At 35.4% G+C, this 25517-nt stretch overlaps 2 long non-coding RNA genes across 2 annotated transcripts; both read left to right on the forward strand.

The window, feature by feature from the left end:
- The first annotated feature begins 1057 nt into the window (after positions 1 to 1057).
- Positions 1058 to 9454, forward strand: LOC127719551 (uncharacterized). The gene is made up of 3 exons (XR_007990366.1): positions 1058 to 1732; positions 2663 to 3038; positions 9343 to 9454. It is a non-coding gene; the product is annotated as an uncharacterized LOC127719551 (long non-coding RNA).
- A 7896-nt stretch (positions 9455 to 17350) lies between these two features.
- LOC127720957 (uncharacterized) lies at positions 17351 to 20071 on the forward strand. Its single transcript, XR_007991005.1, has 3 exons — positions 17351 to 17406; positions 17937 to 17996; positions 20058 to 20071. It is a non-coding gene; the product is annotated as an uncharacterized LOC127720957 (long non-coding RNA).
- The last annotated feature ends 5446 nt before the right edge of the window (positions 20072 to 25517 follow it).

A 25517-nucleotide genomic window follows, 5' to 3' on the forward strand; every position in this document is an offset into this window, starting at 1 on the left:
AAATATCAACAAACCCCATTCCAAAAAGTTAATCATTAAAGGTCAAAATACGGCCTTCAACACGGAGACTTAGATCACACAGCAAGTCATAAAGGGCCCACAATGACTAGTATTAAACAATTCAAACAGGAAAACAAATGATCTCATCTATATAAAAATTGAGAAACACCTATCAACCACACCAACAAAGGACAACTACTGGTGCCTTAAAATGCAACGGGTTTAAACGTTTTATCAGACGCCAAACATCACCCTAACCTAAGACAGTAGTGTAACAGTACAACATGAAAAGATACACTATACAATATCAATTGTAATGGCCTAACTCGATCAAAAAGACATTTAAAAAAGGAAGTAAACATACACTGAACGAATAAGTTTGATCTATGACACAAAATAAATACAATATTAAAACGTAAATGCCTATATATGATAGAAGAGGGACGAAAGATACCAGAGGGACAGTCAAACTCATAGATCGAAAACAAACTGACAACGCCATGGCCAAAAATAAAAAGACAAACAGACAAATAATAGTACATATGACACAACATAGAAAACTAAAGACTAAGCAACACGAACCCCACCAAAAACTACTTGACTCAAGCTAGCGAACAATTGTAGCGAACAATTAGCCAGCGAACAATTAGGATGTATAACTAAAAACCACAATTTCACATAGACAATCACGTTCTTTTCGAGCTAGCGAACAATTACAGAGACCTAGCGGACAATTATAAGAATATTCAAAATATTAAACAAAAAAGAATAAAACAAAATAAAACAAAAGGGATACCATAAAGATTTTGACCAATTTGTAGAGATTGTGACAGGCAACGACTGTAAAGGTAACATAGAGGAGACATTGTCGTATCTAATAAGACAAACTCCAGAATGGTTTATGTTTAAAAATCTGAAGTTAAGTTTAAAAAACAGAAATTGTAAAAACGAAAAGGGAGGAGAGGGCATACATTAAGTTGATTTTTGACCCATTTATAGAGATTGTGCTGCTGAAACATTAGTGTATCTATTAAGACAATTTTCAGGATGGTTTATGTTAAAAAATCTGAAGTAAGGTTGAAAAAATTGTAATTAAAAACAAAAAGGGGGATACCTTAAGTTGATTGTTGACCCATTTATAGAGATTGTGACGGGCAACGACTGCCTATAGGTGATGTAGAGGAGACATTGGCGCAACGTTTAGGAAAATCTCCAGAGTGGTTTATGTTCGAAAATCTGAATTTACGGTTAAAAAACTGAAATTGTGAAATTGACAAAATGAGATGAGGAAGGTAGGGCACTAAAAGTAAAGTTTGCATCAATTTGAAGAGATTTTAACGGGCAACGACTATATAGGTATTGTAGAGGGGACATTGGCGCATCGTGTAAGAAAATCTCCAGAGTGGTTTATGTTCGAAAATCTGAAGTTACGGTTAAAAAACTGAAATTGTGCAATTGACAAAATGAGATTAGAGGGGTAGGGCACTAATAGAAAAATTTGGACCAATTTCAAGAGATTGTGACGGGCAACGACTAAATAGGTGTTGTAGAGGAGACAATGGCGCATCGTATAAGAAAATCTCCAGAGTGGTTTATGTTCGAAAATCTGAAGTTACGGTTAAAAAACTGAAAATTAAATTGTGAAATTGACAAAATGAGATTAGGGGGGTAGGTCACTAAAAGAAAAATTTGGACCATTTTAAAGAGATTGTGACGGTCAACGACTATATAGGTGTTGTAGAGGAGAAATTGGCGCATCGTTTAAGAAAATCTCCAGAGTGGTTTATGTTCGAAAATCTGAAGTTACGGTAAAATAACTGAAATTGTGAAATTGACAAAATGAGATTAGAGGGGTAGGCCAAATTAAGTTAATTTTGGACCGATTTCAAGAGATTGTGACGGGCAACGACTATATAGGTGTTGTAGAGGAGACAATGGCGCATCGTTTAAGTAAATCTCCAGAGTGGTTTATGTTCGAAAATCTGAAGTTACGGTTAAAAAACTGAAATTGTGAAATTGAGAAAATGAGATTAGGGGAGTAGGCCAATTAAAGTTAATTTTGCACCAATTTCAAGAGATTGTGACGGGGAACGACTATATAGGTGTTGTAGAGGAGACAATGGCGCATCGGTTAAGAAAATCTCCAGAGTGGTTTATGTTCGAAAATCTGAAGTTACGGTTAAAAAACTGAAAATTATATTGTGAAATTGACAAAATGAGATTAGGGGGTAGGCCAATTTAAGTTTATTTTGGACCGATTTCAAAAGATTGTGACGGGCAACGACTTTATAGGTGTTTTAGAGGAGACATTGGCGCATCGTTTAAGAAAATTTTCAGAGTGGTTTATGTTCGAAAATCTGAAGTTACGGTAAAAAAACTGAAATTGTGAAATTGACAAAATTAAATTAGGGGGGTAGGCAAATTTAAGTTAATTTTGGACAAATTTCAAGAGATTGTGACGGGCAACGACTATATAGGTATTGTAGAGGAGACAATGGCGCATCATTTAAGAAAATTTCCAGAGTGGTTTATGTTCGAAAACCTGAAGTTACGGTTAAAAAACTGAAATTGTGAAATTGACAAAATGAGATTAGGGGGGTAGGCCAATTTAAGTTAATTTTGGACCAATTTCAAGAGATTGTGACGGGCAACGACTTTATAGGTGTTTTAGAGGAGACATTGGCGCATCGTTTAAGAAAATCTCCAGAGTGGTTTATGTTCGAAAATCTGAAGTTACGGTAAAAAAACTGAAATTGTGAAATTGAGAAAATGAGATTAGGGGGGTAGGCAAATTTAAGTTAATTTTGGACCAATTTCAAGAGATTGTGACGGGCAACGACTAAATAGGTGTTGTAGAGGAGACAATGGCGCATCGTTTAAGAAAATTTCCAGAGTGGTTTATGTTCGAAAATCTGAAGTTACGGTTAAAAACTGAAAAATTTTATTGTGAAATTGACAAAATGAGATTAGGGGGGTAGGGCACTAAAAGAAAATTTTGGACCATTTCAAAGAGATTGTGACGGACAACGACTATATAGGTGTTGTAGAGGGGAAATTGGCGCATCGTTTAAGAAAATCTCGAAGGTGGTTTATGTTCGAAAATCTGAAGTTACGGTTAAAAAACTGAAAATTTTATTGTGAAATTGACAAAATGAGATTAGGGGGGTAGGGCACTAAAAGAAAAGTTTCGACCATTTTAAAGAGATTGTGACGGGCAACGACTATATAGGTATTGTAGAGGAGACATTAGCGCATCGTTTGAGAAAATCTCCAGAGTGGTTTATGTTCGAAAATCTGAAGTTACAGTTAAGAAACTGAAAAATTTATAGTGAAATTGACCAAATAAGATAAGGGGGGTAGGGCACTAAAAGAAAAATTTGGACAATTTTAAAGAGATTGTGACGGGCAACGACTATATAGGTGTTGAAGAGGAGACATTGGCGCATCGTTTAAGAAAATCTCCAGAGTGGTTTATGTTCGAAAATCTGAAGTTACGGTTAAAAAACTGAAATTGTGAAATTGACAAAATGAGATTAGGGGGTTGGCAAATTTAAGTTAATTTTGGACCAATTTCAAGAGATTGTGACGGGCAACGACTATATAGGTGTTGTAGAGGAGACAATGGCGCATCGTTTTAGAAAATCTCCAGAGTGGTTTATGTTCGAAAATCTGAAGTTACGGTTAAAAAACTGAAATTGTGAAATTGACAAAATGAGATTAGGGGGTAAGCCAATTAAAGTTAATTTTGCACCAATTTCAAGAGATTGTGACGGGAAACGACTAAATAGGTATTGTAGAGGAGACAATGGCGCATCGTTTAAGAAAATTTCCAGAGTGGTGTATGTTCTAAAATTTGAAGTTACGGTTAAAATACTGAAAATTATATTGTGAAATTGACAAAATGAGATTAGGGGGGTAGGTCACTAAAAGAAAAATTTGGACCAATTTAAAGAGATTGTGACGGGCAACGACTATAGAGGTGTTGTAGAGGAGACATTGGCGCATCGTTTAAGAAAATCTCCTGAGTGGTTTATGTTCGAAAATCTGAAGTTACGGTAAAATAACTGAAATTGTGAAATCGACAAAATGAGATTAGGGGGGTAGGCCAATTTAAGTTAATTTTGGACCAATTTGAAGAGATTGTGACGGGCAACGACTATAAAAGTGTTGAAGAGGAGACATTTGCGCATTGTTTAAGAAAATCTCCAGAGTGGTTTATGTTCGAAAATCTGAAGTTACGGTTAAAAAACTGAAATTGTAAGTTAATTTTGGACCAATTTCAAGAGATTGTGACGGGTAACGACTATATAGGTGTTGTAGAGGAGACAATGGCGCATCGTTTAAGAAAATCTTCAGAGTGGTTTATGTTCGAAAATCTGAAGTTACGGTTAAAAAACTGAAATTGTGAAATTGACAAATTGAGATTAGGGGGGTAGGCCAATTTAAGTTAATTTTGGACCAATTTCAAGAGATTGTGACGGGCAACGACTTTAAAGGTGTTGTAGAAGAGACATTGGCGCATTGTTTAGGAAAATCTTCAGAGTGGTTTACGTTCGAAAATCTGAAGTCACCGCTAAAAACGGAAATTGTGAAATTGACAAAATAAGATTAGGGGGGTAGGGCACTAAAAGAAAATTTTGGACCAATTTCAAGAGATTGTGACGGGCAACGACTATTTTGGTGTTATAGAGAAGACATTGGCGTATCGTTTAAGAAAATCTCCAGAGTGGTTTATGTTCGAAAATCTGAAGTTACGGTTAAAAAACTGAAATTGTGAAATTGAGAAAATGAGATTAGGGGGGGGGGGGGGGGGGGGGGGTAGGCCAATTAAAGTTAATTTTGCACCAATTTCAAGAGATTGTGACGGGCAACGACTATATAGGTGTTGTAGAGGAAACAATGGCGCATCGTTTAAGAAAATCTCCAGAGTGGTTTATGTTCGAAAATCTGAAGTTACGGTTAAAAAACTGAAAATTATATTGTGAAATTGATAAAATGAGATTCGGGGGGTAGGTCACTAAAAGAAAAATTTGGACTATTTTAAAGAGATTGTGACGGGCAACGACTATATTGGTGTTATAGAGAAGACATTGGCGCATCGTTTAAGAAAATCTCCAGAGTGGTTTATGTTCGAAAATCTGAAGTTACGGTTAAAAAACTGAAATTGTGAAATTGAGAAAATGAAATTAGGGGGGGGGGGGGTAGGCCAATTAAAGTTAATTTTGCACCAATTTCAAGAGATTGTGACGGGCAACGACTATATAGGTGTTGTAGAGGAGACATTGGCGCATCGTTTAAGAAAATCTCCTGAGTGGTTTATGTTCGAAAATCTGAAGTTACGGTAAAATAACTGAAATTGTGAAATCGACAAAATGAGATTAGGAGGGTAGGCCAATTTAAGTTAATTTTGCACCAATTTCAAGAGATTGTGACAGGCAACGACTATATAGGTGTAGTAGGAGACACATTGGCGCTTCGTTTCAGAAAATTTCCAGAGTGGTTTATGTTCGAAAATCTGAAGTTACGGTTAAAAAACTGAAAATTATATTGTGAAATTGACAAAATGAGATTAGGGGGGTAGGTCACTAAAAGAAAAAATTGGACCATTTGAAGGAGATTGTGACGGGCAACGACTATATAGGTGTTGAAGAGGAGACATTTGCGCATTGTTTAAGAAAATCTCCAGAGTGGTTTATGTTCGAAAATCTGAAGTTACGGTTAAAAAACTGAAATTGTAATTTAATTTTGGACCAATTTCAAGAGATTTTGACGGGCAACGACTATATAGGTGTTGTAGAGGAGTCAATGGCGCATCGTTTAAGAAAATCTTCAGAGTGGTTTATGTTCGAAAATCTGAAGTTACGGTTAAAAAACTGAAATTGTGAAATTGACAAAATGAGATTAGGGGGGTAGGCCAATTTAAGTTAATTTTGGACCAATTTCAAGAGATTGTGACGGGCAACGACTTTAAAGGTGTTGTAGAAGAGACATTGGCGCATTGTTTAGGAAAATCTTCAGAGTGGTTTACGTTCGAAGATCTGAAGTCACCGCTAAAAACGGAAATTGTGAAATTGACAAAATAAGATTAGGGGGGTAGGGCACTAAAAGAAAATTTTGGACCAATTTCAAGAGATTGTGACGGGCAACGACTATTTTGGTGTTATAGAGAAGACATTGGCGTATCGTTTAAGAAAATCTCCAGAGTGGTTTATGTTCGAAAATCTGAAGTTACGGTTAAAAAACTGAAATTGTGAAATTGAGAAAATGAGATTAGGGGGGGGGGGGGGGGGGGAGGGGTAGGCCAATTAAAGTTAATTTTGCACCAATTTCAGGAGATTGTGACGGGCAACGACTATAAAGGTGTTGTAGAGGAGACAATGGCGCATCGTTTAAGAAAATCTCCTGAGTGGTTTATGTTCGAAAATCTGAAGTTACGGTAAAATAACTGAAATTGTGAAATCGACAAAATGAGATTAGGGGGGTAGGCCAATTTAAGTTAATTTTGCACCAATTTCAAGAGATTGTGACGGGCAACGACTATATAGGTGTTGTAGGAGACACATTGGCGCTTCGTTTCAGAAAATTTCCAGAGTCGTTTATGTTCGAAAATCTGAAGTTACGGTTAAAAAACTGAAAATTATATTGTGAAATTGACAAAATGAGATTAGGGGGGTAGGCAAATTTAAGTTAATTTTGGACCAATTTCAAGAGATTGTGACGGGCAACGACTAAATAGGTGTTGTAGAGGAGACAATGGCGCATCGTTTAAGAAAATCTCCAGAGTGGTTTATGTTCGAAAATTTGAAGTTACGGTTAAAAACTGAAAATTTTTATTGTGAAATTGACAAAATGAAATTAGGGGGGTAGGGCACTAAAAGAAAATTTTAAACCATTTCAAAGAGATTGTGACGGACAACGACTATATAGGTGTTGTAGAGAGGACATTGGCGCATCGTTTAAGAAAATCTCCAAGGTGGTTTATGTTCGAAAATCTGAAGTTACGGTTAAAAAACTGAAAATTTTATTGTGAAATTGACAAAATGAGATTAGGGGGGTAGGGCACTAAAAGAAAAGTTTCGACCATTTTAAAGAGATTGTGACGGAAAACGACTATATAGGTATTGTAGAGGAGACATTAACGCATCGTTTGAGAAAATCTCCAGAGTGGTTTATGTTCGAAAATCTGAAGTTACAGTTAAGAAACTGAAAAATTTATAGTGAAATTGACCAAATAAGATAAGGGGGGTAGGGCACTAAAGGAAAAATTTTGACCATTTTAAGGAGATTGTGACGGGCAACGACTATATAGGTGTTGAAGAGGAGACATTGGCGCATCGTTTAAGAAAATCTCCAGAGTGGTTTATGTTCGAAAATCTGAAGTTACGGTTAAAAAACTGAAATTGTGAAATTGACAAAATGAGATTAGGGGGTTGGCAAATTTAAGTTAATTTTGGACCAATTTCAAGAGATTGTGACGGGCAACGACTATATAGGTGTTGTAGAGGAGACAATGGCGCATCGTTTTAGAAAATCTCCAGAGTGGTTTATGTTCGAAAATCTGAAGTTACGGTTAAAAAACTGAAATTGTGAAATTGACAAAATGAGATTAGGGGGTAAGCCAATTAAAGTTAATTTTGCACCAATTTCAAGAGATTGTGACGGGCAACGACTAACTAGGTATTGTAGAGGAGACAATGGCGCATCGTTTAAGAAAATTTCCAGAGTGGTGTATGTTCTAAAATTTGAAGTTACGGTTAAAAAACTGAAAATTATATTGTGAAATTGACAAAATAAGATTAGGGGGGTAGGTCACTAAAAGAAAAATTTGGACCAATTTAAAGAGATTGTGACGGGCAACGACTATAGAGGTGTTGTAGAGGAGACATTGGCGCATCGTTTAAGAAAATCTCCTGAGTGGTTTATGTTCGAAAATCTGAAGTTACGGTAAAATAACTGAAATTGTGAAATCGACAAAATGAGATTAGGGGGGTAGGCCAATTTAAGTTAATTTTGGACCAATTTGAAGAGATTGTGACGGGCAACGACTATATAGGTGTTGTAGGAGACACATTGGCGCTTCGTTTCAGAAAATTTCCAGAGTGGTTTATGTTCGAAAATCTGAAGTTACGGTTAAAAAACTGAAAATTATATTGTAAAATTGACAAAATGAGATTAGGGGGGTAGGTCACTAAAAGAAAAAATTGGACCATTTGAAGGAGATTGTGACGGGCAACGACTATAGAAGTGTTGAAGAGGAGACATTTGCGCATTGTTTAAGAAAATCTCCAGAGTGGTTTATGTTCGAAAATCTGAAGTTACGGTTAAAAAACTGAAATTGTAAGTTAATTTTGGACCAATTTCAAGAGATTGTGACGGGCAACGACTATATAGGTGTTGTAGAGGAGACAATGGCGCATCGTTTAAGAAAATCTTCAGAGTGGTTTATGTTCGAAAATCTGAAGTTACGGTTAAAAAACTGAAATTGTGAAATTGACAAAATGAGATTAGGGGGGTAGGCCAATTTAAGTTAATTTTGGACCAATTTCAAGAGATTGTGACGGGCAACGACTTCAAAGGTGTTGTAGAAGAGACATTGGCGCATTGTTTAGGAAAATCTTCAGAGTGGTTTACGTTCGAAAATCTGAAGTCACCGCTAAAAACGGAAATTGTGAAATTGACAAAATAAGATTAGGGGGGTAGGGCACTAAAAGAAAATTTTGGACCAATTTCAAGAGATTGTGACGGGCAACGACTATTTTGGTGTTATAGAGAAGACATTGGCGTATCGTTTAAGAAAATCTCCAGAGTGGTTTATGTTCGAAAATCTGAAGTTACGGTTAAAAAACTGAAATTGTGAAATTGAGAAAATGAGATTAGGGGGGGGGTAGGCCAATTAAAGTTAATTTTGCACCAATTTCAGGAGATTGTGACGGGCAACGACTATATAGGTGTTGTAGAGGAGACAATGGCGCATCGTTTAAGAAAATCTCCAGAGTGGTTTATGTTCGAAAATCTGAAGTTACGGTTAAAAAACTGAAAATTATATTGTGAAATTGACAAAATGAGATTCGGGGGGTAGGTCACTAAAAGAAAATTTTGGACTATTTTAAAGAGATTGTGACGGGCAACGACTATATTGGTGTTATAGAGAAGACATTGGCGCATTGTTTAAGAAAATCTCCAGAGTGGTTTATGTTCGAAAATCTGAAGTTACGGTTAAAAAACTGAAATTGTGAAATTGAGAAAATGAAATTAGGGGGGGGGGGGGGGGGGGGGGGGTAGGCCAATTAAAGTTAATTTTGCACCAATTTCAAGAGATTGTGACGGGCAACGACTATATAGGTGTTGTAGAGGAGACATTGGCGCATCGTTTAAGAAAATCTCCAAAGTGGTTTATGTTCGAAAATCTGAAGTTACGGTAAAATAACTGAAATTGTGAAATCGACAAAATGAGATTAGGAGGGTAGGCCAATTAAAGTTAATTTTGCACCAATTTCAAGAGATTGTGACAGGCAACGACTATATAGGTGTAGTAGGAGACACATTGGCGCTTCGTTTCAGATAATTTCCAGAGTGGTTTATGTTCGAAAATCTGAAGTTACGGTTAAAAAACTGAAATTGTAAGTTAATTTTGGACCAATTTCAACAGATTGTGACGGGCAACGACTATATAGGTGTTGTAGAGGAGACAATGGCGCATCGTTTAAGAAAATCTTCAGAGTGGTTTATGTTCGAAAATCTGAAGTTACGGTTAAAAAACTGAAATTGTGAAATTGACAAAATGAGATTAGGGGGGTAGGCCAATTTAAGTTAATTTTGGACCAATTTCAAGAGATTGTGACGGGCAACGACTTTAAAGGTGTTGTAGAAGAGACATTGGCGCATTGTTTAGGAAAATCTTCAGAGTGGTTTACGTTCGAAAATCTGAAGTCACCGCTAAAAACGGAAATTGTGAAATTGACAAAATAAGATTAGGGGGGTAGGGCACTAAAAGAAAATTTTGGACCAATTTCAAGAGATTGTGACGGGCAACGACTATATTGGTGTTATAGAGAAGACATTGGCGCATCACTTAAGAAAATCTCCTGAGTGGTTTATGTTCGAAAATCTGAAGTTACGGTTAAAAAACTGAAATTGTGAAATTGAGAAAATGAAATTAGGGGGGGCGGTAGGCCAATTAAAGTTAATTTTGCACCAATTTCAAGAGATTGTGACGGGCAACGACTTTAAAGGTGTTGTAGAAGAGACAATGGCGCATCGTTTAAGAAAATCTCCAGAGTGGTTTATGTTCGAAAATCTGAAGTTACGGTTAAAAAACTGAAAATTATATTGTGAAATTGACAAAATGAGATTCGGGGGTAGGTCACTAAAAGAAAAATTTGGACTATTTTAAAGAGATTGTGACGGGCAACGACTATAGAGGTGTTGTAGAAGAGACAATTGCGCATCGTTTAAGTAAATCTCCTGAGTGGTTTATGTTCGAAAATCTGAAGTTACGGTTAAAATACTGAAATTGTGAAATTGACAAAATGAGATTAGGGGGGTAGGCCATTTTAAGTTAATTTTGGACCAATTTGAAGAGATTGTGACGGGCAACGACTTTAAAGGTGTTGTAGAAGAGACATTGGCGCATTGTTTAGGAAAATCTTCAGAGTGGTTTACGTTCGAAAATCTGAAGTCACCGCTAAAACGGAAATTGTGAAATTGACAAAATAAGATTAGGGGGGTAGGGCACTAAAACAAAATTTTGGACCAATTTCAAGAGATTGTGACGGGCAACGACTATATTGGTGTTGTAGAGGAGACATTGGCGCATTGTTTTAGAAAATCTCCAGAGTGGTTTATGTTCGAAAATCTGAAGTTACGGTTAAAAAACTGAAATTGTGAAATTGATAAAATGAAATTAGGGGGGGTAGGCCAATTAAAGTTAATTTTGCACCAATTTCAAGAGATTGTGACGGGCAACGTTTATACAGGTGTTGTAGAGGAGACAATGGCGCATCGTTTAAGAAAATCTCCAGAGTGGTTTATGTTCGAAAATCTGAAGTTACGGTTAAAAAACTGAAATTGTGAAATTGATAAAATGAAATTAGGGGGGGTAGGCCAATTAAAGTTAACTTTGCACCAATTTCAAGAGATTGTGACGGGAAACGTTTATACAGGTGTTGTAGAGGAGACAATGGCGCATCGTTTAAGAAAATCTCCAGAGTGGTTTATGTTCGAAAATCTGAAGTTACGGTTAAAAAACTGAAAATTATATTGTGAAATTGACAAAATGAGATTCGGGGGGTAGGTCACTAAAAGAAAAATTTGGACCATTTTAAAGAGATTGTGACGGGCAACGACTATAGAGGTGTTGTAGAGGAGACAAAGGCGCATCGTTTAAGTAAATCTCTAGAGTGGTTTATGTTCGAAAATCTGAAGTTACGGTTAAAAAACTGAAATTGTGAAATTGACAAAATGAGATTAGGGGGGTAGGCCAATTTAAGTTAATTTTGGACCAATTTCAAGAGATTGTGACGGGCAACGACTTTAAGGTGTTGTAGAAGAGACATTGGCGCATTGTTTAAGAAAATCTTCAGAGTGGTTTACGTTCGAAAATCTGAAGTTACGGTTAAAAAACTTAAAATTTAATTGTGAAATTGACAAAATAAGATTAGGGGGGTAGGGCACTAAAAGAAAATTTTGGACCAATTTCAAGAGATTGTGACGGGCAACGACTATATAGGTGTTGTAGAAGAGACAATGCCGCATCGTTTAAGAAATCTCTAGAGTGGTTTATGTTCGAAAATCTGAAGTTACGGTTAAAAAACTTAAAATTTTATTGTGAAATTGACAAAATGAGATTAGGGGGTTAGGGCACTAAAAGAAAAATTTGGACAATTTTAAAGAGATTGTGACGGGCAACGACTATATAGGTGTTGTAGAGAAGACAATGGCGCATCGTGTAAGAAAATCTCCAGAGTGGTTTATGTTCGAAAATCTGAAGTTACGGTTAAAAAACTGAAATTGTGAAATTGACAAAATGAGATTAGGGGGGTAAGCCAATTAAAGCTAATTTTGCACCAATTTCAAGAGATTGTGACGAGCAACGACTAAATAGGTGTTGTAGAGAAGACATTGGCGCATCGTTCAAGAAAATCTCCAGAGTGGTTTATGTTCGAAAATCTGAAGTTACGGTTAAAAAACTGAAAATTATATTGTGAAATTGACAAAATGAGATTCGGAAGGTAGGTCACTAAAAGAAAAATTTTGACCATTTTAAAGAGATTGTGACGGGCAACGACTATAGAGGTGTTTTAGAGGAGACATTGGCGCATCGTTTAAGAAAATCTCCAGAGTGGTTTATGTTCGAAAATCTGAAGTTACGGTAAAAAAACTGAAATTGTGAAATTGACAAAATGTGATTAGGGGGGGTAGGCCAATTTAAGTTAATTTTGGACCAATTTCAAGAGATTGTGACGAGCAACGACTATCAAGGTGTTGTAGATAAGACAATGGCGCATTGTTGAAGAAAATCTCCAGAGTGGTTTATGTTCGAAAATCTGAAGTTACGGTAAAAAAACTGAAATTGTGAAATTGACAAAATGTGATTAGGGGGGTAGGCCAATTTAAGTTAATTTTGGACCAATTTCAAGAGATTGTGACGGGCAACGGCTATCAAGGTGTTGTAGATAAGGCAATGGCGCATTGTTGAAGAAAATCTCCAGAGTGGTTTATGTTCGAAAATCTGAAGTTACGGTAAAAAAAACTGAAATTGTGAAATTGACAAAATGAGATTAAGGGGGTAGGCCAATTTCAGTTTATTTTGGACCAATTTGAAGAGATTGTGACGGGCAACGACTATATAGGTGTTGTAGAAGAGACAATGCCGCATTGTTTAAGAAATCTTTAGAGTGGTTTATGTTCGAAAATCTGAAGTTACGGTTAAAAAACTTAAAATTTTATTGTGAAATTGACAAAATGAGATTAGGGGGGTAGGGCACTAAAAGAAAAATTTCAACCATTTTAATGAGATTGTGACGGACAACGACTAAATAGGTGTTGTAGAAGAGACATTGGCGCATTGTTTAAGAAAATCCCCAGAGTGGTTTATGTTCGAAAATCTGAAGTTACAGTTAAGAAACTGAAAAATTTATAGTGAAATTGACCAAATAAGATAAGGTGGGTAGGGCACTAAAAGAAAAATTTGGACAATTTTAAAGAGATTGTGACGGGCAACGACTATATAGGTGTTGTAGAGGAGACAATGGCGCATCGTTTAAGAAAATCTCCAGAGTGGTTTATGTTCGAAAATCTGAAGTTACGGTTAAAAAACTGAAATTGTGAAATTGAGAAAATGAAATTAGGGAGGGGGGGTAGGCCAATTAAAGTTAATTTTGCACCAATTTCAAGAGATTGTGACGGGCAACGACTAAAAAGGTGTTGTAGAGGAGACATTGGCGCATCGTTTAAGAAAATCTCCAGAGTGGTTTATGTTCGAAAATTTGAAGTTACGGTTAAAAAACTGAAAATTATATTGTGAAATTGACAAAATGAGATGAGGGGGAAAGGTCACTAAAAGAAAAATTTGGACCATTTTAAAGAGATTGTGACGGGCAACGACTATAGAGGTGTTGTGGAGGAGACATTGGCGCATCGTTTAAGAAAATCTCCAAAGTGGTTTATGTTCGAAAATCTGAAGTTACGGTAAAATAACTGAAATTGTGAAATCGACAAAATGAGATTAGGGGGATAGGGCAATTTAAGTTAATTTTGGACAAATTTGAAGAGATTGTGACGGGCAACGACTATATAGGTGTTGTAGGAGACACATTGGCGCTTCGTTTCAGAAAATTTCCAGAGTGGTTTATGTTCGAAAATCTGAAGTTACGGTTAAAAAACTGAAAATTATATTGTGAAATTGACAAAATGAGATTAGGGGGGTAGGTCACTAAAAGAAAAAATTGGACCATTTGAAGGAGATTGTGACGGGCAACGACTTTATAGGTGTTGAAGAGGAGACATTTGCGCATTGTTTAAGAAAATCTCCAGAGTGGTTTATGTTCGAAAATCTGAAGTTACGGTTAAAAAACTGAAATTGTAAGTTAATTTTGGACCAATTTCAAGAGATTGTGACGGGCAACGACTATATAGGTGTTGTAGAGCAGACAATGGCGCATCGTTTAAGAAAATCTTCAGAGTGGTTTATGTTCGAAAATCTGAAGTTACGGTTAAAAAACTGAAATTGTGAAATTGACAAAATGAGATTAGGGGGGTAGGCCAATTTAAGTTAATTTTGGACCAATTTCAAGAGATTGTGACGGGCAACGACTTTAAAGGTGTTGTAGAAGAGACATTGGCGCATTGTTTAGGAAAAACTTCAGAGTGGTTTACGTTCGAAAATCTGAAGTCACCGCTAAAAACGGAAATTGTGAAATTGACAAAATAAGATTAGGGGGGTATGGCACTAAAAGAAAATTTTGGACCAATTTCAAGAGATTGTGACGGGCAACGACTATATTGGTGTTATAGAGAAGACATTGGCGCATCGTTTAAGAAAATCTCCTGAGTGGTTTATGTTCGAAAATCTGAAGTTACGGTTAAAAAACTGAAAATTATATTGTGAAATTGACAAAATGAGATTCGGAGGGTAGGTCACTAAAAGAAAAATTTTGACCATTTTAAAGAGATTGTGACGGGCAACGACTATAGAGGTGTTTTAGAGGAGACATTGGCGCATCGTTTAAGAAAATCTCCAGAGTGGTTTATGTTCGAAAATCTGAAATTACGGTAAAAAAACTGAACTTGTGAAATTGACAAAATGAAATTAGGGGGGTAGGCAAATTTAAGTTAATTTTGGACCAATTTCAAGAGATTGTGACGGGCAACGGCTATATAGGTGTTGTAGAGGAGACAATGGCGCATCGTTTAAGAAAATCTCCAGAGTGGTTTATGTTCGAAAATCTGAAGTTACGGTAAAAAAACTGAAATTGTGAAATTGACAAAATGTGATTAGGGGGGGTAGGCCAATTTAAGTTAATTTTGGACCAATTTCAAGAGATTGTGACGAGCAACGACTATCAAGGTGTTGTAGATAAGACAATGGCGCATTGTTGAAGAAAATCTCCAGAGTGGTTTATGTTCGAAAATCTGAAGTTACGGTAAAAAAACTGAAATTGTGAAATTGACAAAATGTGATTAGGGGGGTAGGCCAATTTAAGTTAATTTTGGACCAATTTCAAGAGATTGTGACGGGCAACGACTATCAAGGTGTTGTAGATAAGGCAATGGCGCATTGTTGAAGAAAATCTCCAGAGTGGTTTATGTTCGAAAATCTGAAGTTACGGTAAAAAAAACTGAAATTGTGAAATTGACAAAATGAGATTAAGGGGGTAGGCCAATTTCAGTTTATTTCTGACCAATTTGAAGAGATTGTGACGGGCAACGACTATATAGGTGTTGTAGAAGAGACAATGCCGCATTGTTTAAGAAATCTCTAGAGTGGTTTATGTTCGAAAATCTGAAGTTACGGTTAAAAAACTGAAATTGTGAAATTGACAAAATGAGATTAGGGGGGTAGGCCAATTAAAGTTAATTTTGCACCAATTTCAATAGATTGTGACGGGCAACGACTAAATAGGTGTTGTAGAGGAGACATTGGCGCATCGTTTAAGAAAATCTCCAGAGTGGTTTATTTTCGAAAATTTGAAGTTACGGTTAAAAAACTGAAATTGTGAAATTGAGAAAATGAAATTAGGGAGGGGGGGTAGGCCAATTAAAGTTAATTTTGCACCAATTTCAAGAGATTGTGACGGGCAACGACTAAAAAGGTGTTGTAGAGGAGACATTGGCGCATCGTTTAAGAAAATCTCCTGAGTGGTTTATGTTCGAAAATTTGAAGTTACGGTTAAAAAACTGAAAATTATATTGTGAAATTGACAAAATGAGATGAGGGGGAAAGGTCACTAAAAGAAAAATTTGGACCATTTTAAAGAGATTGTGACGGGCAACGAATATAGAGGTGTTGTAGAGGAGACATTGGCGCATCGTTTAAGAAAATCTCCGGAGTGGTTTATGTTCGAAAATCTGAAGTTACGGTAAAATAACTGAAATTGTGAAATCGACAAAATGAGATTAGGGGGATAGGGCAATTTAAGTTAATTTTGGACAAATTTGAAGAGATTGTGACGGGCAACGACTATATAGGTGTTGTAGGAGACACATTGGCGCTTCGTTTCAGAAAATTTCCAGAGTGGTTTATGTTCGAAAATCTGAAGTTACGGTTAAAAAACTGAAAATTATATTGTGAAATTGACAAAATGAGATTAGGGGGGTAGGTCACTAAAAGAAAAAATTGGACCATTTGAAGGAGATTGTGACGGGCAACGACTTTATAGGTGTTGAAGAGGAGACATTTGCGCATTGTTTAAGAAAATCTCCAGAGTGGTTTATGTTCGAAAATCTGAAGTTACGGTTAAAAAACTGAAATTGTAAGTTAATTTTGGACCAATTTCAAGAGATTGTGACGGGCAACGACTATAGAGGTGTTGTAGAGGAGACAATTGCGCATCGTTTAAGTAAATCTCCTGAGTGGTTTATGTTCGAAAATCTGAAGTTACGGTTAAAAAACTGAAATTGTGAAATTGACAAAATGAGATTAGGGGGGTAGGCCAATTTAAGTTAATTTTGGACCAATTTCAAGAGATTGTGACGGGCAACGACTTTAAAGGTGTTGTAGAAGAGACATTGGCGCATTGTTTAGAAAAATCTTCAGAGTGGTTTATGTTCGAAAATCTGAAGTCACCGCTAAAAACGGAAATTGTGAAATTGACAAAATAAGATTAGGGGGGTAGGGCACTTAAAGAAAATTTTGGACCAATTTCAAGAGATTGTGACGAGCAACAACTATATTGGTGTTATAGAGAAGACATTGGCGCATCGTTTAAGAAAATCTCCAGAGTGGTTTATGTTCGAAAATCTGAAGCTACGGTTAAAAAACTGAAATTGTGAAATTGAGAAAATGAAATAAGAGGGGGGGGGGGGGGTAGGCCAATTAAAGTTAATTTTGCACCAATTTCAAGAGATTGTGACGGGCAACGACTATATAGGTGTTGTAGAAGAGACATTGGTGCATTGTTGAAGAAAATCTCCTGTGTGGTTTATGTTCGAAAATCTGAAGTGACGGTAAAATAACTGAAATTGTGAAATCGACAAAATGAGATTAGGGGGTTAGGCCAATTTAAGTTAATTTTAGACCAATTTGAAGAGATTGTGACGGGCAACGACTATATAGGTGTTGTAGGAGACACATTGGCGCTTCGTTTCAGAAAATTTTCAGAGTGGTTTATGTTCGAAAATCTAGAGTTACGGTTAAAAAACTGAAAATTATATTGTGAAATTGACAAAATGAGATTAGGGGGGTAGGTCACTAAAAGAAAAAATTGGACCATTTGAAGGAGATTGTGACGGGCAACGACTATATAGGTGTTGAAGAGGAGACATTTGCGCATTGTTTAAGAAAATCTCCTGAGTGGTTTATGTTAAAAAATCTGAAGTTACGGTTAAAAAACTGAAATTGTAAGTTAATTTTGGACCAATTTCAAGAGATTGTGACGGGCAACTACTATATTGGTATTGTAGAGGAGACATTGGCGCATCGTTTAAGAAAATCTCCAGAGTGGTTTATGTTCGAAAATCTGAAGTTACGGTTAAAAATCTGAAATTGTGAAATTGACAAAATGAAATTAGGGGGGGGGGGGGTAGGCCAATTAAAGTTAATTTTGCACCTATTTCAAGAGATTGTGACGGGCAACGACTATATAGGTTTTGTAGAGGAGACAATGGCGCATCGTTTAGGAAAATCTCCAGAGTGGTTTATGTTCGAAAATCTGAAGTTACGGTTAAAAAACTGAAAATTATATTGTGAAATTGACAAAATGAGATTCGGAGGGTAGGTCACTAAAAGAAAAATTTGGACCATTTTAAAGAGATTGTGACGGGCAACGACTATAGAGGTGTTTTAGAGGAGACATTGGCGCATCGTTTAAGAAAATCTCCAGAGTGGTTTATGTTCGAAAATCTGAAGTTACGGTAAAAAAACTGAAATTGTGAAATTGACAAAATGTGATTAGGGGGGGTAGGCCAATTTAAGTTAATTTTGGACCAATTTCAAGAGATTGTGACGGGCAACGACTATCAAGGTGTTGTAGATAAGACAATGGCGCATTGTTGAAGAAAATCTCCAGAGTGGTTTATGTTCGAAAATCTGAAGTTACGGTAAAAAAACTGAAATTGTGAAATTGACAAAATGAGATTAGGGGGGTAGGCCAATTTAAGTTAATTTTGGACCAATATCAAGAGATTGTGACGGGCAACAACTATCAAGGTGTTGTAGATAAGGCAATGGCGCATTGTTGAAGAAAATCTCCAGAGTGGTTTATGTTCGAAAATCTGAAGTTACGGTAAAAAAAACTGAAATTGTGAAATTGACAAAATGAGATTAAGGGGGTAGGCCAATTTCAGTTTATTTTGGACCAATTTGAAGAGATTGTGACGGGCAACGACTATATAGGTGTTGTAGAAGAGACAATGCCGCATTGTTTAAGAAATCTCTAGAGTGGTTTATGTTCGAAAATCTGAAGTTACGGTTAAAAAACTGAAAATTTTATTGTGAAATTGACAAAATGAGATTCGGAGGGTAGGTCACTAAAAGAAAAATTTCGACCATTTTAATGAGATTGTGACGGACAACAACTATATAGGTGTTGTAGAAGAGACATTGGCGCATTGTTTAAGAAAATCCCCAGAGTGGTTTATGTTCGAAAATCTGAAGTTACGGTTAAAAAACTGAGATTTATATTGTGAAATTGACAAAATGAGATTCGGAGGGTAGGTCACTAAAAGAAAAATTTGGACCATTTTAAAGAGATTGTGACGGGCAACGACTATAGAGGTGTTTTAGAGGAGACATTGGCGCATCGTTTAAGAAAATCTCCAGAGTGGTTTATGTTCGAAAATCTGAAGTTACGGTAAAAAAACTGAAATTGTGAAATTGACAAAATCAAATTAGGGGGGTAGGCAAATTTAAGTTAATTTTGGACCAATTTCAAGAGATTGTGACGGGCAACGGCTATATAGGTGTTGTAGAGGAGACAATGGCGCATCGTTTAAGAAAATCTCCAGAGTGGTTTATTTTCGAAAATCTGAAGTTACGGTAAAAAAACTGAAAATTGTGAAATTGACAAAATGTGATTAGGGGGGTAGGCCAATTTAAGTTAATTTTGGACCGATTTCAAGAGATTGTGACGGGCAACGACTATCAAGGTGTTGTAGATAAGACAATGGCGCATTGTTGAAGAAAATCTCCAGAGTGGTTTATGTTCGAAAATCTGAAGTTACGGTAAAAAAACTGAAATTGTGAAATTGACAAACTGTGATTAGGGGGGTAGGCCAATTTAAGTTAATTTTGGACCAATTTCAAGAGATTGTGACGGGCAACGACTATCAAGGTGTCGTAGATAAGGCAATGGCGCATTGTTGAAGAAAATCTCCAGAGTGGTTTATGTTCGAAAATCTGAAGTTACGGTAAAAAAAACTGAAATTGTGAAATTGACAAAATGAGATTAAGGGGGTAGGCCAATTTCAGTTTATTTTGGACCAATTTGAAGAGATTGTGACGGGCAACGACTATATAGGTGTTGTAGAAGAGACAATTCCGCATCGTTTAAGAAATCTCTAGAGTGGTTTATGTTCGAAAATCTGAAGTTACGGTTAAAAAACTTAAAATTTTATTGTGAAATTGACAAAATGAGATTAGGGGGGTAGGGCACTAAAAGAAAAATTTCGACCATTTTAATGAGATTGTGACGGACAATGACTATATAGGTGTTGTACAAGAGACATTGGCGGATTGTTTAAGAAAATCCCCAGAGTGGTTTATGTTCGAAAATCTGAAGTTACGGTGAAAAAACTGAAAATTTTATTGTGAAATTGACAAAATGAGATTAGGGGGGTAGGGCACTAAAAGGAAATTTTGGACCATTTCAAAGAGATTGTGACGGACAACGACTATATAGGTGAGGTAGAGGAGACAATGGCGCATCGTTTAAGAAAATCTCCAGAGTGGTTTATGTTCGAAAATCTGAAGTTACGGTTAAAAAACTGAAAATTATATTGTAAAATTGACAAAATGAGATTAGGGGGTAGGGCACTAAAAGAAAAATTTCGACCATTTTAAAGAGATTGTGACGGGCAACGACTATATAGGTGTTGTAGAAGAGACATTGGCGCATCGTTTGAGAAAATCTCCAGAGTGGTTAATGTTCAAAATCTGAAGTTACGGTTAAAAAACTGAAATTGTAAAAACGAGGGATGGCGTACCTTAAGATGATTAAAGACCAATTTATAGAGATTGTGACGGGCAACGACTGTATATGTAACGTAGAGGAGACATTAGAGAAGACATTGGCGTATCTATTAAGAAAAACTCCAGAATCGTTTATGTTTGGAAATCTGAAGTTAGGTGAAAATAAATAGGGGGGGAGGGGGGGTTTACCTTGTATAATGGAAAGATGTTACTTTTTATACTTGTATAAAAAAGTACATCAATATTTTTCCCGCGAAATTTATCCGACAGTATGTATACGCCGTTTACAACACACTTTGTTGAAATCAACATTCTCTTGAGTCGGTAGTCCACAAACACGACAATGAAGAAAGTAATTTTTTATATTGAAATAACAGGGTCCTAAAACTTTGACAATGTCATTTTATATTCTTTTTGCATATCTCTTTCTGTCAACAACTTCGCCATCCACATAAAACATGGATGATTGTAAACGTGCACATTATTACATATTTGTATACTGCACACAACATAATTGATAATAATGGTCCCCAAAAATGGAAAGAAGTCCTATTAATTTTATTTTACTAATAAAAAAGAAGTGATTGCTGAAATAAAGAAGTAATTTGTCTGAAAGCTTTGGAATTATCTTGTTGAATGACCAAACCACACCCCTTTCCTTTTTTCGACGAGTCAACGGTCGTTTTTACGTTCTAACGGGTGAACGTATATTTATCTCCGAGCTTCGTTGAGTATAATAGGGTAATAGCTAAACTTCTGATAAACTTTGTCAAATTATTTGACTGAGACAATTTCAATTTTTTTTTACAAAATAATGGAAAATATGAGAGAACAGTAATACAAAAACGAAATTTAAAACACAACTTTCATTTGAATTTAAAATTTTAATAGATGTTTATATCAATGTTTATTGTTTTCTCTGTCCGAACTCAGCAACTGTGAAATTCATAAATGTTATGGGGACGATACGCAAGTTTATGGCAAGAGTTGATAGATGTTCGTCTGTGGTAGCTAATAACGGTTTATTATCTTTCTCGTGAACTAGGTTGCACGTGTTCCAATTTTAGTGTTTGTCAACTTTTATGTTAATCAGTTGTTTCTAGATTTTAGAAGAATTAGCTGTGCGATATCGAACTTATATTTTTTTAGAAAATAAATATATTTACATTTACTCGCGTGTGAAATAATTCTAGTGAAAAAAATATCACAAAAAGGAATTCTATAACCTATCAATATTTTAAGCTTATTATGTCCCCGCCGTAGCAGAGGGGCATTAAGCTTTACCCTTGTCCGTCTGTACGTCCGTGCGTCTGTACGTCCCAAATAATGTCAATGCTAAATATAATGTAAAAGTCTTAGTCATCCTTTTCCCCCCATTAAAAAATAAACATATATCACAAAAAGGAATTCTATAACCTATCAATATTTTTAGCTTATTATGCCCCCGCCGTAGCGGAGGGGCATTAAAACTTTACCCTTGTCCGTCTGTACGTCCGTGCATCCGTATGTCCCAAATAATGCCAATGCCAAATTTAATGTAAAAGTCCGAGTCATCCTTTTCGCCCCATTTAAAAAAAAAAATCATATATCACAAAAAGGAACTCGATAACCTATCGATATTTTTTAGCTTATGCCCCCGCCGTAGCGGAGGGGCATTAAACTTTACCCTTGTCCGTCTGAACGTCCCTATGTCCGTACGTCCCAAAATTGGTTTCCGTTCTCTAACTTTAGTTTGCCTCAACCAATTGTCATAAAACTTATACACAATATATAGATATAAGAAGATGTGGTATGAGTGCCGATGACACAACTCTCCATCCAAGTAAAAATTTATAAAAGTAAACAATTATAGGTCAAAGTACGGTCTTCAACATGGAGCCTTAGCTCACACCGAACAGCAAGCTATAAAGGGCCCCAAAAATTACTAGTGTAAAACCATTCAAACGGGAAAACCAACGGTCTAATCTATATAAAAAACAAGAAACGAGAAACACTTATGAACCACATCAACAAACGATGCTTATTACCACAAAACACAGATCAAATTTTAATTTTGGTGGCGTCACTTTTACCGTTCTAGAGTTATACTCCTTTACAAATAGAAAAAATGCTGAAATTTTCATTTCCGTTCTCTTTAACTCCAATTTGTCTCAACCAAATGTTATTTTGTTCCATAACTTATGCTCTTCTGACTTAAAGTATCAATTCTAGATCGGTTTTTATGTGAGAATTTCACCTACCTACACCCTACAGATGGCTTTATTACACATTTTTGAATATTCAAAAAGAGAATTCTAAGGATAATTTTATATTCAACGTGTATAAGGTCAATTGATGTTTTTACCTTTGACGCTTTTTTAAACTTTTATTTCCCGTCTTACCAGAGAAGAAGTCTGTTTGTTAACATTTTACACCATATTCACACGAAAGTTTTGAAATTTTAATAACTTTCTTAAACTATCCTGGATTTCTAATGAACTTGGACAGAAGCTTGTTTATGATCATAAGATAGTATCCAGAAGTAAATTTAAAAAAAAAAATCCTGTTTATCCGTATTTAACTCCTAACTGGACTTAGTTTTTCTGCCAGTTAACATAACATTCACTCTGTGGTTAAAGTTTTCAAATTTTAATAACTTGCTTAAACTATCCTGGATTTGTACCATACTTGGACAGAAGCTTGTTAATGATCATAAGATAGTATTCAAAAGTTAATTTTGTTAAAAAAACAATCCTGTTTATCCGTATTTTACTTATAAATGGACTAAGTTTTTCTGCCAGTTAACATTACATTCACTCTGTGGTTAAAGTTTTCAAACTTTTAATAACTTTCTTAAACTATCCTGGATTTGTACCAAACTTGGACAGAAGCTTGTTTAGATTTCAATCATTCCAATAAAGAGTTGGACCAAGTGATACCGGAGCGGACTGTTGGTTGCAGGCTGCAATCGGCAAGTCAGTTGAATATGAAGGAGGAAAGAAAATATAAGTGTTTCACCAAAACATTATATATACGGGTATATAAGGTTCAATTTGTGAATATTTGAAAAATGTGTAAGAATGTTTCGTATTTTATTTCCTTTATTAAACTGAACGAAGGTTTCAAATTTGAAATTGATTCTTGATGTTATAAAACTTATATGTATAAGTGCCATTATATGAATTTAACAATTGTGAGACAAATAACAAATGATTTACCAGCGGTAAAATTTTAGCTGGAGAAGTTAACTTGCTACGGATAAATAGCAGAAAATGTAGAAATTTCGAGAAATCACACATAGCGATGTTCACGAAACAGAACCTTTTCAGGAAGAAATACACGACTTTATCAAAATTCCACTGAAAAAATTGTTATGAAAAATAATGACCATGACGCCGGAGTATTTTTTGTTGATTTACAAACTTTTTAAGTCATTTAAAAGTGTGCAAAGTTTGCTACAATTCCATTACGACCTTTCTTAAACTATTTATGTTAAATGTTTTGTTATTTTGTTATGTTATATGAAACATGTAATATCACTTTTCATTCAATGTGTGTGTCCCCCCCCCCCCCCCCCTGTTTCTTTAATAAAACATGAATTTAATTGAAATCTAGAGACACATGATAGATTATCATGATAATGATTATAGAAAGCCATTTAAAACAATTTACCAAATCTCTAAGGTTAGAATTTTATTGTGTGAACCATCAAATTTTAAGGTGGATTAATTGGTTTCAGTGACAGATTTCCTCTTACAATATTTTATAACAAGTTTAATTGTTTCAAATGAAGGATTTATGCCCATCTGTCCAAACTCATTAAAACAAAAGTAAATAAGATGTAATAGTTATGTGCAATTCAGTATCCCTTTGCATTTTCATCCTTAAATTAAATGAAGTAATTAAGAACTTGTATCTGTCAAGACCTATTGTTATTGTTATTGTAAAATGAATGAGTATTCATTTGGTATAAATAAAACCAAATGAAGTGCAAATGTCAATCATTAAGCAACCCAACAAAAAGTAACTAAATAATAAGAACATACATTTCAAATATTAACAGAAGTATACATAATTAAATGTTTAGAAAAACCTCATTTAATTCCATTCCTATTGTTAATTCTAAACGTAGAATGAGAGGAAAATATTTATTTGTTTGCATGTATATGTTCACGAATACGTAGTAATCTAAAGAAAAGGAAAAACGTAAGCATTTCATTATTGTGACTTTCAAATTATGTCTATGTTTGTTATTGTAATAAATAAACCATTTTCGGCCACTTGCCCTCTTCTGTTTCCGTATGTTTTTTCTTTATTATTTTGTGATATTTATTTATTAAAGATATGTTTATTTAGACAAATTACGAATTTTGAATGACTACTACAAAAAGTGAGATATCGAAAAAAGAAAGCACTATCAAGCCCATTCAAATACTTAATCAAATGATCACTTTAAAATTACTGCCAATACTACTTCAAGTGATCTGAAATATATTGTACATGTCAATAAATGTCTGAAGGTATATAAATTGTCACTTTGATTAACTGGGAAATAATTAATTTTAAACATTAAGGATGAGTGTTTGTCTATTTTTTTTCAAGATTTTAGATATGCATGAGTCAACTTCCACATACAGTTGAGACCGTTTTGTGGTAATAAGCATTGTGTCTAAGTTTCATAACATTTGGTTGAGGCAAACTGAAGTTCCAGAACGGAAACGAAAATTTCATCAATTTTTCCGTTTTTGTCAATTTCACAATTTCAGTTTTTATACGTCCGTCAAAATTTTGACGGGACGTATTATGGTATACAAATGTCGTCTGTCGTCTGTCCGTCCGTCCGTCCGTCTGTCTGTCTGTCCGTCCGTCCGTCTGTCCGTCTGTCCGTCTGTCTGTCCGGCGTTTTTTCACATGTCGCGCCGTATCTTAAAAACAATTTATGATTATTGCTTAAAACTTTACACACTTCTTAGTTATATTAATCTTAAGATCTGTATACTTTGTGGTGATGATTCAAAATTTTATTTTTGAGTTATTGAGTATTTGTAAAATAAGCGGGAGGGGTTTTTCACATGTCGCGCCGTATCTCAAAAACGATTTATGATTATTGCTTAAAATTTTACACACTTCTTAGTTATATTAATCTAAAGATCAGTATACTTTTTGGTTTTGATTCAAAATTTTATTTTAG

The sequence above is a fragment of the Mytilus californianus genome, unplaced genomic scaffold, assembly GCF_021869535.1.
Source record: "Mytilus californianus isolate M0D057914Y unplaced genomic scaffold, xbMytCali1.0.p SCAF_11, whole genome shotgun sequence".
In the NCBI taxonomy this organism is placed as follows: Eukaryota; Metazoa; Mollusca; class Bivalvia; order Mytilida; family Mytilidae; genus Mytilus; species Mytilus californianus.